This window comes from Parasteatoda tepidariorum, chromosome 4, assembly GCF_043381705.1.
Source record: "Parasteatoda tepidariorum isolate YZ-2023 chromosome 4, CAS_Ptep_4.0, whole genome shotgun sequence".
Taxonomy (NCBI): domain Eukaryota; kingdom Metazoa; phylum Arthropoda; class Arachnida; order Araneae; family Theridiidae; genus Parasteatoda; species Parasteatoda tepidariorum.
In genome coordinates this window covers 3,384,847-3,405,218 of record NC_092207.1, presented here as the reverse complement: position 1 = coordinate 3,405,218, position 20,372 = coordinate 3,384,847, and the positions used below count along the sequence as shown (strand labels likewise).

The 20,372-nt window shown below is 31.9% G+C and overlaps 1 protein-coding gene across 1 annotated transcript in view; it reads right to left on the bottom strand.

Moving 5' to 3' along the window:
* LOC107445532 (protein O-linked-mannose beta-1,2-N-acetylglucosaminyltransferase 1) overlaps positions 1–20,372 on the bottom strand; it is a 99,087-nt gene that overhangs the window by 55,437 nt on the left and 23,278 nt on the right. Inside the window, exon 2 of the mRNA XM_043050135.2 lies at positions 19,898–20,194. The gene's annotated coding sequence lies outside the window, so the exon portion shown is untranslated. The remainder of the gene's footprint in view (positions 1–19,897; positions 20,195–20,372) is intronic.

Below are 20,372 nucleotides of genomic sequence, written 5' to 3'. Positions count from 1 at the left end.
GTCATTATAGAAAATAACAAATGTCTTAGAATATCTCGCAAAAAGAAATGATCCAATATTAGTTAGAGCTAGTAAGGCCAAACGCTCCGTTCTTGAAGTAAAAGTGCGAGCTTTGCGCCAAAGTGACGTCACTAGAGTGACGTCGGAGGATCGGCGCGGCAAGAGATACTTCAAAGGAGTGAACCAGCCCTTCTATTCTCTTTAGCCCTGATGTGAAATAGTGTGGTACTTCTGAGTAGAGTAATGTCCGAGCAAAGGCACAAAAAGCATCCGCACGATTGCACAATTCAAAAAAATTCTGTGAGAGTTTTTGATGGATTTATAGCTCAGTCAATCGCTGTCTCGTTGGTGAAAAATACGCGCTGACCGTTTTCAAGATGGGCGGCTAAATGACTAACGGTTGGATCCCGTTCATGAATTGAATCCACCAAAGATACGCCAAACAGCTTTATTGGAGCTGATGTACCGGCCAATTTGGTACAGCGTTTATTCCGGCGATGTTATTCACTGGAAGAGCAGTCACATTGGTATTTTCAACTCGAAATACTGCCATATCACTGCCGTTATTCACATACTTGCAAATATATTTGATGCTCTTCTTTTAAGGGCGAGCATAAGTATTAGAGTTTAATATAACTTGTTGCAACGTGCGTGAATATTATTCTTGATTTATCATGTTTCTATGTCCAGTTTGGATCCGAATACTATTAAATAAAGATAAATTTAATAAATTTGTCCAAAAAATGAAGAAAAAAAACTAGTTATAAACCTATTCTCAGACCTACTGAATAAACATATAAAATTTCATCAAAATCGGTCAAGCCGTTTTAGAGGAGTTTAAACACTAAAACTGTGACAAGAGATTTTTATATATATATATAGATGAGTGAACGTGTGTTTCTAATCATAAATTTTATTTTCAATGAATACATAGAAATGATAAAAATATTATCACATCGGATCTGCAAAAAAATACTTTTTAATGTTGAGGGGAAGCAAACAAATGTTAATTAACATATTTGTGAAAAAATTGAATTTGCATGAGTGGTTAAAAAATTTTCGTAAATATGGTTATGGAAAAAAATGCCACTAAAATGTTTTTCAAATTGTTGTTATTTTGCTTTAGTAATGGTTTAACTACATAAATCATTCGAAACTATTTTAAGGTTTAAACTCCATTTCCGGAGTGGAATTTTATTAGGGAATACATTTTGAATGAAACGAAACTGGACAGTTTTCCAAACACATTTGAGAATGCAATATGTAACCGCTATGAATCAGTTTTATAATTGTCACAGAAGATAAAAGATTTCATATTTATGAATTTGATTTTAAATCGATTCTGTGATCTAAAGATTCCTTTTAAAGCATCGAGTGAGGATTGAATTGTAACAACATAAGCCAAAAGAGATTTCAATGAATCGTTGGAGAAGTGGGGGATGGGACTAATTTTTATGCCCAGCTAACAAAACTCTGAGATGCATTGAAATATATAGGCTTGACCCGAAAGCAAATTCTGAATAAAAACTTTCCTTTTCACAGTTCCCCCCCCCCCTCTGCCGAAAGTCACTTAAGACCCTTATCAAAAGTAATGCAGGACTGCTCTGAAACTTCTTTTTCAAAAAGTTTTTTTCCATCCCTTTTTTATTTACGGTTGATGAGCAGTTTCCTATTGAAAAACTCAACAATTCTTCCTATTTTGAGTATAATTTCTGAAAGTTCTCTTTCAGATTAAATTCATATTTGTTAGGAAGTTCGAAGAGTTTGTGGAATAGTATAAGCAATGTGAGTTTGTGAACCATCACTTCATCTTAGTTTACACTTAACATTCAAATCTGAGTTGGGCAGAGATTCGAAGCTTCCAATTAATTATCGTTTCGAAACATTTATTTGAATCACTGATCTTTATCTGAACGAATTCAAATCGCAATACATTCTAATTGTTTCGATTCAGAATTTATTTTTATTTCAAATCAATGCTACGCAGTATAAAATTAAAAAGCATTCTAAAATAGCTACAAACAGTCAGTAAAAATGCTTGTTTTCTTTCTTCTCTATTATGCATAATACAACAAGGAAAACAAATGGCGTTATACAGTAGGTTTGGAACAAAAAACGGGAAAAACAAACGGAGGTAAGATACCAGGGTACATCCGGGTCGTTAGCTAAAAAGGGCGACTCTTTGAGAAGGCAAAATGGCAGTTCAAACTTTTAGAAATAGAATTTCATAAGTAGTGACTAGTCATCCCAATTTGTATTGGGTAAAATGATTTCAAACACTAGAACAGATTTTATTTAAAAAAAAAAATCATTTGTTAAAATATTTGAAGGGACTTAACCACTGATGTTGGATTCTTTTCAATTTTTGGAAAAGACGTGCAGGTGATAATTAATGATAGTTTGCATTACAATAGAGAACTCCTAAACAATATGGATAGTTAGAGGTGCATTTAACTACATCGAAGAACATTTATTCTTGAAAATTTTATCGGTGGAACACATTTCGTGATTTTTGAAGAAGTGTCGATGCATGGCACTAAAATAATGAACATTCATAATAATGTGGGGTTAATGAATGAGAAAGGGGCGGTCCCTTTTGCGTAAAAGGGGGGAACAGCGACAGGAACCTTTCCGGACCATCTGTCTCTGGAGTGGTCACAGTGATGGGGACAAGTGGCCACTTCAAAATGGGACGAGGTTTCCCGCTCGACTTGAAGCATTCGCTGTACCTGAAAGGTGACAATTATATTCCATCTTTGGCGAAAAGGTACTTCTAAAAATACAATTTTCTTTGAAAAGAAGGAGGGAAAATAAAAAGTCTGACGTATAATAAAATAGAGGAGGTGGAAATGATTATACGGAATAAATAATGCGAAAAAGAAATGAATATTTAAAAGGACTTGAATGAGTAAAAGTCGACAATTAATTAAACACAGTAATTAATTTATAACAGCGCTTTGTGGGTAAATTTCTTTCTAACGTTGGCGACAAAGTTCGGTTTAGTAAATTTTGATTCGAAGTGATTTTACGGTGAAGAAATATGTGACTTCTTCCTTTCACTTGGCGAACTAAAATGATTGAATGAAACTTTTTAACCCTTCTTTTATTTTCTCGTTTGGAATATACAAGCTTCGAAATTCAAAAAGAAAGGGACGAAAAATGACCTTATTTTAGAAAGAAGGAACAAGAAAAATGTGAAGATGATCTTTCCCAGTGGTAGCAAAATAACAGTGTATAATTATCTTTTATATAGAGTGGCGATCATTTTAAATTTAATTTCGAAATTCACAGAAAGCATGTATTCTAGTACCAATTTAAATGTTTTTGAACAAAATGGAAAATAAATTTCACTGTTGTTGTTCATTTACGTCGCACTATAGCGGCACAATGGGCTATTGGCGACGGTGTGGAAAACATCCCTGAGGATGATCCGAAGACATGCCATCACAATTTTGATCCTCTGCAGAGGAGATGGCACCCCCGCTTCGGTAGCCCGACGACCTGCACGCGAAAAAAGAAATCTCGCAACTAGGCTTATAATAATATCGACTATAAGCCGACCAGACTGTGTACTGGCCTCACACCAGAAAGGGGTTTGAATCCCGCATAGATGTTCTTTCATTCTCTGTCCTTACTGTGGGCCCACCTGAAAGACTAATCTGCCTTACTCATACCAGAATGTCAAACGGGTCGGAATTGGAGGGGGGGGGAATATATCTACTATATAAATACACCTAAAATAAATGTAATGTATGAATACTGACTTGCAACTACTATAGTTCGTTCACCAGGAGTTGGCACCACCTCCTCGGACGCAGAGTTCATTTCAGCGCGGGAGTAAGAAGAGAAACATCTACGCGCTTGAAATTGAGACAACCCTTAATGAGCGCCAAACAGAAACTGGGACTTCTTTTTCAGTCACTTACTTCGCTTTATCCTCTACTATTATACCTTTTGTTGCTCTAGCTAATTAAATATATTTTAATTTCAAAAACTGCTGTTTTCCCAGTAAAATCTCTCAAAAAAAGGACAAACTATTCACTCAGAAGAGAGAAATATCATCCAATTTATGAAATACTTAATGTTAAAAAAAAAATGCAGGCCATACGATCGCCAAAAGTTAAACTTTTCATCATCATCAATAGCTTGATAGCCCAGGGTGGGCCTTGGCCTCCTCAAGAAGTTTTTTTCCAGGCTAACCTTTTCCCTGTCAGTGTTTTCCAGTTTTTAATACCAAAAGGTCTTTTTCTAGGCCATCTATCCATCACAAATTTGGCCTGCCTCTTTTTCATGTGACAACTGGTCTGGCATTGAAATCTCTTTTTGTGGTATGGTCTTTGTCTACTCTGATAACGTGGTCTGCACATTTTATCCTTTGTCGTGTAATAAAGTTAATGTCATTATATGAGTGAGAAAGCTCTAGATAGTTAAAGTTTTACTACTATTAAAATAAAATAAAAATGACTTATTGTATGAAGTCATTTTATAAGAGTGACCACTCATAAAACTAGCTGAGCAGTCAGATTGAAATCGGTAATAACTCAAAATCCTTGTGTCAATTTTTAGTTGAGAATGAGAAACTTTTCTTGACTGATTAACAAAAAGAATGTGTGCGAAAGGAACTTCACAGCATCCCCTTCTGTTAATTAAATATCTAAGTATAAATGTTTCCCTCTACAATTATTACTTCTTACTCAAAGTAATCATCACATAGCCCAAAAAATTCCACATGTGACAATGTAGTCATTCAAAATAATCTCGTCACGCAGTTTTTAAAAAAGAGTACTAATTGTTCTTTGTATTTAGAAGTGACGTACGGCAAATAATATTTCACAATGAAAGAATCACTATTCAACTCTAATTAAAGCGCGAGAAAATTTCCCTTAACTCAATTAGAATGCCCATTTTGATTAGACCCCTCTAAAAAAGAAAAATACAACATTTCGAGAATAACGCAGATTTTACTGGCGGCATTTTTCAGGCCACGGGTAAAGTTTAGATACATTATGCAGAATCATGGAAGTCAAAAAGAGAAATTCAAATAATAGAAGCACTTACATTGAGTGTTCTTAATCTAAAGGAGATTTTTTAAAACCATTATTTATAATGACTTAAACTATTATAACGCTCAACATCAGTACTGACAATAGTTGAGGAATAAGAGAAGTATTTTTGCCATCAGATATTTTATAGTCAAAAGTAATATTATTATTCTTTTAATTTCAACAGATCCGTAGAAATTTGAGAACATACATGTAAACAGGAGACAGTCTTCGTTAAAAAAGAAGAGTTGGCAAAAAATATGTTTTATCTGCCGTCATAAATTTATTTTGTAAAAATACTTTAATGATGGATCTGTAAATAATAGTTGTAGAGTAAAAGTGAAATAATGTAGGGTGGCAAGACTTGTCCAACCAACGAACGACATCTTGACTAGAGATCACGAGAAGGCACTTAAAAGCAAAATGAATGGTCGCTCAGAGGACAAATGCTTCATTAATCTTGGTTATATCATGATGATGTTGTGCAGTTTTATTATAAAAGATAGTTATAGGTGTTCGAAAAGAGTGCAATCAAGAGATAGTTTCGAGCAATTTTAACGAGTGCTGCTTAATATAATAACGTAAAGTTCGGAGAAACCGGAAAAAAACAGCAAATGACTATTGGAATTATTTTAACTTGGTGGTTTCATTATAAGTCTTTCGTAGTGTTGATCAGTACTGATTGATTTACTTTTTTTCTTCTCCCAAACCGGTATTCAGCAAGTAATGAATACTTTAAATCAAAAAGTAACTGAAGTTTTCTAGGGTGGAGTGCTTTATTTTCACATAGATTGAATTTAACACATCATTTAGTTCACCATTTATTGTGTGGAAATTATATTTTTTTCTAATTTCACAAACAAAGCAATAAAATATTCTCAGGCTATACTTAAAAATACCTATTTTTCATAATAGTCCAGATAAACACGAAAGTCACATTAGAAATAATATTAAATGCAATATAGTAAAAAAAAACGTTCAATAGCTAAAGAAAATACAAAAAAATAAAATATGAATAAAATATAATAATTAATTTTATTTTATTCATATTTTATTGCGACTATAAATCTAATAAATAGAACTAGTAACATATAAATAACTAGTACATATATAATTAAATGTAGGCAGGTACTTTTTTCACGTCGCACAAGAGCTGCCGCCTGGGAAACATTCCTGAGGATGATCCTCTGCAGAGGGGATGGCTCCCCCGCTTTGGTTGCGCGCAATAAATTTAATTTAATTTAATTTAATTTTAAAAAAAAAGCATTTCCAATCTTAAACAAAACAAAAAATATTTACTTAATAATTTTTAACCCGAAACCAGCATTGCCAAAAATTCGAAAAAAAAATTTTTAAATCTTTCACGTTTACATACTGAAGAGAATAAATTATTTATGTAATAAATCGCGATGTCAAATTTTTAAATCACGCAAATACAAACCGCGATGTTTCAGATTTAAATCATGCGAATATAAATCACGTCCCGAGATTTTTAAATAGTGTGAATAAATATATCGAACGTGATTTTTAAATCGTACGAATATTCGAATTACGTTGTGTGATTTCTTACGTCGCACGAATATGGATCGCACTGTGTGTTTTTCTTTTCAAGTAGCTAAATTACATAGACATAGGGTCAATTACATAGAGGTCGCAATTCGTGATTTTTAAATCGCTTTAGTAAGGATTACGATGTGTAATTTTAAAATCTTAGGAATGCTATGCGCGAGTAGCAATTTTTTTAATTGCTCAAATATGGATCACGTTGTGGGATTTTTTTTAAATCCCACGAATGCGGATCACGATCTGTGATTTATAAATCATGTCAATACAAATTGCGATGCTAGATTTTAAATCGCAGGAATACGGATTACGATGTGTGATTTTTTAAACTGCATGAATGCGAATCATGATGTGAAATTTTTGAATCACAAGAGTAGGAATCGCGATGATTGATTTTCTTTAAAAAAAATCACAAATTCGGATCATGAAGCGTGAATTTTTAAATCATTTAAATACATATAGCGATGTGTTGTCTTTAAATTGCACGAATACGAATCATGAATGTGTGATTCCATTCAATCTCACGAATATGGATCGCAACGTGCAACTTTTAAATCCCATGAATACAAATCGTGATGCGAGACTTTCAAATCACGAGACAGGATTAAGGGCTCACATACCCTAAATACGTGATAAACTGGGAGTTTCTACTGTTTTTTTAACGTTTATCACTGAAAATCATGACTTTCAAAGATAAATTTTTATGCGTGATTGCAAATATTATTTTGACGGGATGGTAACATAGGAGTTACCGGGAATTAAAAAGATTGGAATTGTTTCAGCATATCTATCATTTTTTTTTTCTTCGCGTCATATCGTAGTGTTAATTATTCATTGATAATTCCTTTCACTCCTTTTAAGGGTTGGTCAATAATTGCGACAAAAAAACTTCTAATGGACAGATCTCATTCAGTTGACGTCACCCAATAATTATCATCATAAATAACGAAAAATAAAAATCCGAAAACTCTTCTTTTGATGATGAACAAATAGTTATGGTCGGTTAGTGGCACAAAATTAAAAATCGAGACTATGGTGACACGTATTTGTTTTTTGAAAGTCGCTTTATGACACCCCTATTAGAAGTGACTTGGCAATTCATGCTATGAAAAAAATAGGTGTATAACTAAAAAAAAGAAGGGGAAAGTAGTTGCCACCCCTGAAAAGGAAGAGAAATGGTGTGGGGTATCATAAAAGTTGCAGAAGCCTCAGGGTTTATGGAAGGCATCTTGGAAGCAATTTCCTGCCTATAATCTAGGAATGGAAAAGGGGATGATGCTCTTGGATAGAATGTTTTACGACGTTTGCATCCCTCTTATACAGTTATAGGATGTCCTCTAGCATTTTATTAAAGTAACGCCCATCTTCGGTATGTATTCAAATATCACTGTTTTTATTCATTCAAACCGATCTTACTGAGAGAGTCCAACATATTGAGTAGTGCCGATATTACATAGGGGATTCTCCCGACAGAAATATTTAAGTGGTGACAAACAACTCAGCAAAACGAGTTTTTTTTCTTTTTCTTTCTTTTTTCAAATTTTGCAAACACTTCAGGGTGCGTAACCAAATCTTTCAACAAAAATAAGCACATTTCAAGTTTTTTTTTTAAGCACTATATGCATTAAGAAAATGCAAAATAATTTTCAAAGACTTTACACGATCGTGATAAAACAACTAGTTTCTGACAAAGAACTCTTTTCTTGATTATATAAGCCACCCTAAAAAAAAAAATTGAGAGATTTTTCGGTTCGATTTCAGAGGATGGAAAATGAAGCCTGAAATGGAGAATATCTTGCAGCACATGAGATTGCTAGAATCTCACCGTTCAGTAGACGCAGATGCGGACTCGCAAGTATTTCATCAAACATGATGGGCGCTTTCATAAGCTATGGTAGGTCGAAATGGATTGTGGTTGAATGAAGAAATGTGAAAACGTTGAATAGAACAATGTGAAAAGCATGCTTTTACATAATTCGCGGCGAAAATCGACAAAGAAAAAAATTTCATTTTCGAAAAGGGAAAATTAAGCACTTTTTAAAAACACCCCATGAAAAAAGCACCCTTAAGAGTTTTTAAAAACGCTGTGTTACATAGAATTTCAGTCAATATAGGACCCCATATTAAACATTGGGGAAAGCATCAAAATATTTCAGAATATTGGCTGACACCTCATTTTAAGGCAGCTGTTAAAATTATTCACGGTCTTCATTTCTCAACGGCATACCCTGCAAGTGTGAGTTGTTGAAACGTGGCATTTGTTAACGCCACCAACTGTTCTTTCCATTCCATTTCGAGTAAACCCAGACCGTCAAGTACGGTCACAAAGATTTCAATTCTTTCACTCTATATTTACACAAAGACATGTTTGAACATAAACAATGCATCTAAGTTGAGCAAACAAAAATATATTAAGGTTGTAATAAAAAAATACCTGAAAGAAAGAATTATATTCGATGAGCGATACACGGTTCTGTAATTAATTAACATTCTAGCGTTCATTAACATTCCAAGTTATTTAGAAAAACTTAATTTTAATATGCCATTTTGCTGATCAAGATTAGCTGGTCACATGTGTGGATGGTCCTCTTGGAGTGCAATGAAGCAGTTCAGTATCAAAATCGGATTTATTTTTTCTTCAGAGCTTTCATAGATTTTCTTCTTCTACGAATAAGTAAACTAAAATCAATTTTTTTTATTTATCACAAACTGCCAAAAATAATTTCTAACATGAAATTGACTAAGATGATCCCTTTGGTCTTGCATTTTCAATATTAAGATTTGTATCACCCTATTCGCATTATATTAAGAGACTATCTGAGCTTATGGTCATTTTCCAAGGTCACTCTTGAGTTCACCTTTTGTCTTACTTGTTGGATGATTTCCCATGACCTGTAAATCTCTACAGAAGAGATCTTCCCTGTTCCATTTAATGACACTGCTTACAATTCTTTCCATCTCCAATTAAAACTTATACTTTGAGAACTTTTAACCATAAAAAAAGTTAACCTAAGAATATATGATTAATAAAAATATAAATACATTTTCAAAGCAAACGATACTTTAAAAAAGGAGGAAATAAATCATTTACAGAACATGATTTGTTCGGCGCCTCCCTTAACTGGCGCTCCGGTACAATTTGAAGCATTTATATCAATTATTCTAAAATAAACACTTCATGTTTTTTATTTATTGTATCTGTACAAACTTTAATATAAATATGGGTGAGATGTTCAAATCTAAATACTTTTTTTTTCGCTTTAAAATATTTAAATTTCATAGAATGATGAAAAGACTGCATAAACATATAAAATTGTGTTTAAATACTAACGGTTCGAAAAATAAAAGAATTCATTACTTTAACATGATGGAGCTTTCAATTGAACACTATTCTTATTGACGTATTGCAGAATTAAATAAAGAAAAAATACTTTGAAAATATATTTCAAGATGTTTTTTAACAATTTTTTGTTTAATAAAATACGAAAAACATAATTTGAAAATTAAAACAATCACACAACAAATTTATTTACTCTGGTAAATGATTCTAAAATTAAACTGAAAACATTAAATTTAGAAATGCACCCCATTTCGACAGAAGCAACATAATGTATTTTAACAAGCTTACAACTATTACATTAAATAAAAACTACAAGGGTCGTTTCCTGCATGTTTTTAGAGACAATATTTTTTTTAAAAAGTCATTGATATTTTAGTGAAATTTGAAACATTTTCACAAAAAATTCTAAACTACGCAATTTAGTTTTTATATTCATGAATTATTTTTCAAACTATAAGCCAAACACTACTTAACCTTTAGATACAAGACAATTAAAAAAGAGGTTGTTTAAAGATTATCAAATATGAATTCAATTTATAAAGATTTTGTACATTGCTTTCAGTTCTATGTAAAATATTGATTATTAACATTATTTAATTCTAATAGACTAATTATTTTAATAAAATTTACAATTTTAAGCCTTAGCTAAATGTTTCTTTAAATTAAAATATCATATGGTTTGTAATAGAGCAACACCTTGATAAGGATAATATTAAAAATTTCATGAGTTTTTAAAGATTGAAGTTTTTTTCTTAATCTATCAAGTTTTATTTCAAAGTTATACCAGTTAGGAATAAAAGATATTTGCAAATAAAATTTCGTTTAGATAAATTATATTTTTGTTATCAATCTCACTTGCTATATCTTAATCAGACTTAAAATCATATCATTTAATTTATTAAAAAAATTTTTTTAACAAATCAGTCTTACGTATTTAAATAACAAAAAATCTAACTACTTTTTTTTATTCATTAAAGTTTAATTAAATTTCAGTTTTCTAAAACATTAGGTATAGTAAAACTTAATATATATTTCATTTATTTATTCATTCATGTAATAAATGTAGTAAAATTATCGTATTAAATGTATTGTATTATTATATTAAAGCGCCATAAATGTATGCACATCTTTGCAGAGTTATTCAATAAGTTAAAACATTTCATTTTAAAAGTAGGGAGAAAAAAAATAGTAGTTCCTCCTAGAACAGTCTTTTTATAAAGTGTAACATGCAAAAACATTGAAACATATGTTTACCTCTTTAAAAATCTAATGAATATTGTTTTTTAATCGATTACTAATAACTAGAGCCCGGATTTTGATGGCCTAAAAAATCTCAACTAATGCTCTTAAAAAGTGCAAAAAATGCCCTTAAAAATCTAAAAAATGCCTTAAATAAAGTAAAAATATTGAATTAAAAAAATGTTTTGCCCTTTAAAATTATTATGAGTCATTTAAAAAATATAAAGCAATGCAAAACTTGTTCTACGTTCATTAAAGTTTGAAAAATTAGTTTTATATCCTAAAATAACAAAAAAAGGAAAATATATTGACACCAAAATATTTTTATTTCGTATAGAAACTTTAATGGATATAACAACTTCCATCTCATAATATTACTAAATATCAGAATTACATTGGATTATTAAATGTTTTTTGATAATTTGAAATGTAAACGAGCGTCTCTTGTCTGAAAGTAAATTTTCATTCCTGCAGAAGCTTCTTTCAACGTCTACTGATGTTCTTCTTTAACCCAGAGACATTTGTTGCGTGTGAGTATTTTTGTTACCTAATTATATTTGTTGCTTAATTAAACAAATTGTTAGAATTTTNATAAAATAAAGTAAAATTTAATTTATTATTATTTATTTTAATTTTAAATATGCTTTCTTAAATGAAAAGTTATATAAATACTTTTATATTTGAATTAATAAAAAATATACGAGAAAAAAATTTAATCCAAAAATTTGAATGGCCTAGGGTCCCGCGTCCGGCCCTGATCACAACTAAATATGGATCCGAGAATTTATATTTCATTCATACACAGCAACAAAAGTTTTGTTATGATGAATTTTCTAGAATAAATTACTTAAATTCTGAAGAACAAAAATTTGCAATTTAAAAATATATTTTCGGCCTCACTTTCTTTGTTGACAAGTTAGTTTTAGAATCTACAAAAACACTATAGTTTGTCTAAAATAAGAACTCTCCCAGACTGGACCTATGGCGATGACTATGGTAAGGAGGTAGGACTATTTCAAGTAGGGGTGCAGGGTCATTGCTTTGGAGTGGTTTCGGCTAGGGTCGACGAGAGAACTCTTTCTTTGATCTATTGTGTTGTTAGTCCCAAAGTGAAGCTACCCTCCCCAAAGGGTGCTATTCTTGTTTCCATAGCACCAGATGGCCTCAGACTTCGTGGCGGGAGGAGTTGTTAGCGCAGACAAACTATATCTGACCAAAAGTATCTGGACGCCCAGTTGTACGTACTAAGAGCGTCCTGAGGGCACATATTAATGAGATCTTCGCTTGGCATGGATGACAGCCTTCTGAGAAGACCAGGTTTTGAATAGGACTTCCATCACAGCTGTGCTCGCAGCGTCATCTGCTATTCGCCCAAAAGGTGTTCTGTGCGGCTCTGAGATGACCAGTTTTTGAATAGGACTTCCATCACAGCTGTGCTTGCAGCGTCATCTGCATTCGCCCCAAAGGTGTTCTGTGGGGCTCTGAGAAGACCAGGTTTTGAATAGGACTTTCATCACAGCTGCGCTTGCAGCGTCATCTGCTATTCGCCCAAAAGGTGTTCTGTGGGGCTCTGAGAAGACCAATTTTTGAATAGGACTTCCATCACAGCTGTGCTTGCAGCGTCATCTGCATTCGCCCCAAAGGTGTTCTGTGGGGCTCTGAGAAGACCAGTTTTTGAACACCCGTTTTCTCAAACTGTGCAAGCATCGATGATGAGAATGCTGGAAGAAAGAGTTGTCCACATACATCTTCAACCACAGGAACTAACAAACCCACACCATTATGCTTCTGCCACCCTAACAACAATTGGACACTAAGTGTCCGGACAATTTTGGACAGATAGTGTATTGGGAATTATTAATCGAAATGTGAACTTCAGGATTATAATACCACAGCCATAAAAACTAAATTATAATGATTCCAACGATTTACATGTTCAACTGAAGAAATTTTTCTTCTTAGTAAATACGTATTTTTTATTGTAAGCAAAACTTATAGGTGCCTTAAATGTATATAATCCTGTAAAAACCAAATAGCTTCATTGAATTTTCAACAAGATTCATAAATAACTGGGTATTTATCCCAAGTTACAATAGCCTGGGTATTTTACATCTATACCATAAATCAATCAACCCAATGAAACTGTCATGGGCAGTGGTTATATGCCTCCCCCTCAATAAATACAATTCCCTATAAATCCCCCCGTAGAAAAAAAGGAAAATTTTATCAAACATTATCGAATTAAATTCGTTAAAATTAAAACCAAGAGAAATTTTTTTTTTCACTGAATACTAGTTTGATTGTGTGTTTGAACTCCGTCCCCCTCCAAAAATGAGGCACTTGCAACACCCATCTAAAGGTACTAAGGACTAATATAACTATTGTGTTTATGAAATAGATAGGTACCACTTTGTCGTATTATTACAGATGTTTAAACATTATACTAAATCAATAAAAGTGCTTCTCTCAACTAATAAGTATTAAATGAACACAACTAACTTATTGGCTACTAACCGAATCATAATCTACATAACAGATTCATTAAACACCACTTTTCTAAGATACTAACATGATTTCATAGTCATCTTAAACTGGTGAACCCTGAAGCTGTTAACTGTGACAAACACTGCAGAACAATTAATATTCCTAAATATTTATGCCCTAAATACTTTTAATTATTTAAATTTATTTAAACCTAAAAAAAGGAATATTCTTTTAATTTTTTTTCTTCCATTTTTCACAATAATTAACTTATCAAATATATATATATATATAAATAATGGATATAAATTTTAACCAAAAAGAAGCTTACAGAATGAAAGTGTAAAAAATTTACGCATTTTATAGAGTACTATAAATTTAAATTAAATATTTTAATCAAAGAAAATTTGTAATGAATATAATATAATATAATGTTTATAATATATATAATATAATGTTTATAATGCACATAATATAATGTTTATAATGCATATAATATAATGTTTAAATGAAAACTAAATGAAAAGAATTTTTTTTTACTGCTTTCTGATATTTCCTCGGACATCAACAGTCAGTGGGTTGTATGTGTCCTGCGGGCCATAGGTTGTGCACCCCTACCCTACAGAATAATTTATGTTACATTACATTTTATTATTTTTGATTGGTTTTATTGGCATTTCTACATAACTTCATAGTAACTCCACACAGTGACTATATCAAGAATAGGCCCCCCATATATATATAGAGAGAGAGAGAGAGAGAGAGAGAGATTTCTCATTTTACGATAGTATTTAGTTTTATTATTCAGTTCACTGTGACATATGAAACAGAGAATTTTCCCATCGGTCAGAATTAGGGGGGCGTATATTTCCTCTGAGGGGGGAGGATGAGTAAGGAATTATTTGGTAGCAGCTTTCACCAAAGAAATGTTCACTTCAATTAGAGACATATTTTTTACATTCAGGCACACAAAAAATAATTTTTTTTTTCAATTGTAAATTAAATGACACAAACATTGAGTGAAAAATTGTGATTGTGCGAAGGGGTATTCTTTGAGAAAAAGTGAGAGGGGCCCGACCCTCCGGGTCCTGCGGTTCCTGGTTTCACAAGTTTCTTTCATTTGCAAAATAAAATGAGCTGTCATTAAAAAAAAAAAAAAATCTAAATAGTAAGAGTTTTTTTATTTCTAATGATCCCTACTAGAGAATATTTGTAAAAGGAATTCTCTTTTAACTATAGATACTCACTTATGTTACATTACAATATTAAAATAAAATTTTCAAGAATCATTTTTTAACTGAAGGGCAATAAAAATGAATTACGATATCATTGCCTGATGAAAAGCTTCAATAATACATAAAAGTAAATAACGGTCAACGAGTACACATAAAAATACCCCCATATTCAAGACTTGCCAGACGTGAAAGAAAAGTGAGGATAAAATAAAAGTGACGTTGCTAACGATAAAATAAATATGTGAAACAAAAACAGAAAAACCACAGCAGCAAAAGGAGAAAAAAGATGAAAAACAGAAGAATAAAAATTTTAAAAAACTACAGTGACCGAGAGTGGCAAATCAGAGCAAAATGCATTTCCAGAAGCTATGGAGAGGAGAAGCTATGGAACTAATGTCATTCACAAGGGAATCAACATTCACATAAATAAAACAAGATTCCAGGGCATCAAGATGAGCTGATGTGACAGGGGAGGAAATAATTTTGGCATTGTTAAAATTGAACTTATGACCAAGATTCCAACAATGTGCAGCAATGGATGATTTCTTGTATAACAGACATATCGATTGTAATTCTTATTAAACACAATGCCATTGGTGAAAAAAGGGATCATTAGCATAGTATGTTTATTGGCATGGACCTCTGTTTGTTTGCACAGATTTAATGGGTACAAAATTCATTTTACGTTACAAATGAATTTCAGAATGAAATGTCCCTAAATTTATTTCGTTGCCATTTCCCATATTTAACTTTACACTGTTCCGAAACTTTCTTTTGCTTGAAAATCTGCACATGAATGTTTTGTTATTTTATTTAGCAGTTGCCATAAATAATTTTCTAACATTTTTGTGGAATTTCTTACATTTGAAAAGAAAATTAAAATGTATGAATATTTATCCTTGCTTCTTTCAGAACGAATACTTAAAGAATGCACTATTTTATTGTGTACTCAAGAGGAACAAGAAACAATAGTTAGTAGAATATGCATGTATAAATTGATCCATTAGTTCAGTCATAGAACATTCTTTTTTTTAAAAAAAAAAATAAAAATGCTTAAATTTTATAAAAAATAGTTTGAAACAGAAATCTAAATTTATATGGTAAGCTTTTTATGACCTTTAAATTCTATTTGATGTTAGTTCAGTTTTTTTTCTATCTTGTTATAAAAAAATTTTAAAGTATATTTTTTTAAGCATAATTTCTTCCTTGTTTACGTCCTTATCTGCAATTCAAATCCGTGTGTTGTTTATTTTATATCAGAATGTAAGAGGAAGGAAAACACTGGGCTCACTTAGCCTTAAGCAACATCCATGAAAGGGATATTACTATCAATATAAGAACAGAGCCGTAATGGCTCATGGGATAGAGCCTTCCAATGAGGTGAACCAGACTCGAATCCCAGCGAAGGCTGGTCGATACCCATTCTGCATCCATTTTGCACCACTGTGCTAACGTGAAATATCCTCAATGTATGGACGGATAACGTGTTAAGAGTGCCCTTGTTGTCAGGCTGACTGTGGGAGGTTTTTGTGGTTTTCCTCTCCATGTAACACAAATGAGGGTTAGTTTCATCAAAGAGTTGGCCACAAAGGCACATTTCTTCCAATACTTGGTCCAGAAGTTCTCTTGCCTTTTGAATTGGGTTCCAAACGATGAAGCTACGGAGTCAAACGCCGGTCATCGAATACCCAAAATTCAGGTCGGCTGCTCGACGACGGTTATATGATAAAATACATTTTATAAAAAAATTTATTATAAATTAGCGATTAAAATAAAAAATAATTTTTTCACTAAAAAACGAAAGAAAATATGAAATATTAAAATTTAAAGTGTTGTAGGGGCATGAGGCGTACATCTGTCCTCAACAGAGAGTTGCGCCAAATTCATGAAAAATAATTATAAATGTATTCCAAAGTAAAATGCTTTCCACTTTTAAATATCTCCATTTTTATTTGCAAATTGCGGGGCTCTTCATTTCCAGAACTTTATATTCATTTCATATAAAAATTTAACTTGATGTCAAATCGTATTATAGAATATAGTTTTTAAAAATTATTTTAAACAAATGAGAAACATATTGAAAGAAAAATGTCTTTAGAAAAAATACTTATCATTGAATCCAAAACCTTTAAGTGGAACTTTACTGGTAACTTGCACAGATAAAACTTAAACTGAATAGAGTGAAGTTATCGAGTTACGTTGTCTTAAAAAACAATGTTTAAAGTTGAAAAAATACATTCAATGTAAAAAATTTTTAAAAAATCAACTTCACACACGGATTTAATTCTTTGCATTATCTAAAGCTCTTCCTACAACCTTGTTGCTCAAAAATGGGTTGCTGTAAAAGTGGCACAAATGCATTTAGTTTTATTTCGCACTGCTATTGAATGCACTTTGTAACAGCTTAAAACTGTTTAAGCCTAACACGCTCAAAACTAAGGGAAATATGGCCAGAATATAAAGAGAGTCTAAGGTAGAAGCCTGGCTGCTTGGGGCGTTGAGTAAAGAGTGTGGTAAAGCTACATTAAAAGAATAAAGCTTTTTATGATCTAATTATTCCCCTCTAAAAGCTTTTTTATTCCTCTTGCTAGTTTGTTGAAAATCACAGCAAAAACTCACTTATTTTCGTAAAATAAAATGTTGAAATATATCTAATATTTTGGCAACCCAATAACCCTATAAACTGAAGCATTCCTTGTTTTATCAGCCTTGCGATAATTAACGATCTGCAAACATAGAGGATGGCTGACTATTGCGTTTCCTTTAACGTTTCTTCAAGAAAGCCCTTTTTGGTGAGTGATAAACAGGACGTGCCTTTCATAATTTCTCCTCCCACTATGTTCTAAAGAAAAATTTTTTACGTTAAGGTTGACGCTCTTTTAAGGTAGGTAAAATAGGGAAGTTGCAAACATGGGTGCAACATTGGCCGATTCATAAAATTCATTGATACAAAATTAAAATCAGTTGTTATAAAAAGTCTGAAAAAAACTATGAATTGGGGTTCTCCAATCCACCACCCTATTTGCCCCCAATCAGATTTCTATAATTTCTGACCGCTACATATTCAGCGTGACACAAAATTTGAAAATATAGATGACATTCAAAATGCTTTTTTCAGTATTTTACTCAAGAAACGATCGGTTTCAATGAAAAAAAAAAGGCTTCTGATGAAAGCTTCAGTTTTTCAAAATTATTTAACACACAAAAATAATTAATGAAATTAATTTTTCTTAATTTCTATTAAATTCGTTGTCTATTAAATTCGTTCATTTCTATTAAATTCGTAAATACATAACACACACACTTCTATCAATCTTAGCTCTCCCCCCCCCACTCTCAAAATTAAGTATACTGAATGAATCTTGCTCTAAAGAGAAATGTATTCATTTCATGTACAGAGCACACAAAAAAATAATAAATAAATAAACGGACCACAATGCATAACTTTTGATCTAATGATTGGATCTTCGAGTTCTAGGACTCAATCTTAATGGATCTAGGGGGTGACCTCAAATATGTTAATCAGTGCAGACGATATCTCAAGTTATGAAATCAACCACAAAAATGTACTTTTTTTAATAAACATACCTTTTTTCGGTGGATTTGGATTTCTGAACCCCAAAATATAGAGGGTAACTACAATCTGATAAATATGGTTCCCATTATTTCATCAGGAAAGCTATCCAATGCTTGGACCCCTAAATTTTTCACCATATCTCAAGAATTTTTAAAAAGTATTGAAAAACTTTTGCACATAATTGTAAAATTCATTTATGTAAAGATTGCAAAAATAAATTATAATAAATAATCATTTCAGATCGTTTCATTTAATAATAGTCGAAAAACTTTTGAATTGCAAGGTATGATTTCTTTTACGTCATTTTAAGGAATGAAATTTTAAATGGCAAAATACAAAAACTGAGCGTAATGGATCGAGTCATTCCTGAGGAAATCGAATTTTGAAACAGTCATATTTGACTTTGCAGGAATTATTTGACTGATTTTTTTAATGTAATTAATATAAAATAATAAATATTTTCTTAAAGTCATATCTTGCAAGGAATATATTTTTGTATAAACAAATAATATAGTTGTGTACAAAAGTTTTAAAATTCGATTTGAAGTTATCGAGACAGGGCGGAATATGCCACACCAAAAAGTAAAATTAACATTAAGGGGTCCAAACATTGGATCCCTTTCCTGAACAAACTATTGGAACCCTATTTCATTGAAAAAAAGGTTATGTTTATTTGTGACTGATTTCGTAACTTAGAATATCTTAAACATTTATCAATTAGCCTATTTGCGATCACCCCCTCAAATTGTAATATTGAGTTCAGATCCGATCATCCCGCATTCTGTAAGTATTTATATCTTAGTAATTATTACAGAACTTAATCATTTCTTTATTTCCCTCTGTAGAATGAAGTAAATTATATAATTAGTTTGTACCTCATTTTGATGAATATATAAAAACTGTAGATATTAACTTATTTTCAAAATTTTAAATAACAATTATTTTACTCCCTTCATATTCATTAACCTTCATGGTGGGGGGTGGCAATAAATATTTTTGTTTACACTTAAACATGACGGGCCTTGCATAAAGAGCAAAAAGTTGTTCTTCTCGCATCATTTGTATTCATTTAGTTGTATTTGCAATACTTTGTTTTGATAATGTAAAGACATTTAGCGAGGAAAAGACAGTATTTAGTTTACATGTTCCAAGTTTTTGCTGTATCACTATCGATATTCACATTTGTTTAACTTTATATGACTCACTTGTTTTATAACTATTTCATATAAAAAGAATCACTCGCTTACGAGTTACAATGAAATAGGCATCACTATTTATATGCCATATTAAATTGAATAGCTTGAAGAAAGTTATCTCACAAAGTAAGGATGGCAGGCATACCGAATATATACACAGGAAATAAAGCGTAACAGCTTTAAAATTACAAAATAATAAAATAATTCGGATGATTTAAACTTACTTTTTCAAGTGCTGGCCATTCAATTTGCGTTAGAATAACAGCAGACTTTCCGAAAATCTTCGGCACAAGCAAATTACAAAACAACTTTGTTTTTGTTTTTGAGTTGGCGACTCATATTCAACCAACACCCTCTGCCGCTCTCTCTCTCTTTCTGTAGGCGCCAAGCAGTGACACCACTGCTTACGCGAAAAGGAGTGACATCATCACTGTGACGTTCATTGGATCATTCGATTTGAACAGTGGGAGGGAACAATGAATCTTCTCTTCATTTTATTATGGTAGCAATTTCTTTGCCTCCTAAAGAGGAACATCATATTTGATTTAGAAACATTTTATCGAACTATAGTTATACATTTTAAATTAATTTCAGTGAAGGAGGAGGGGGCACTGACGTCAAAAAGAACCTCGCGGCGTGAGGGAGGGGGAGGGGGGAAGGTCCAGGAAAATAATAATAGACCTTGACTAAACTTTTAAT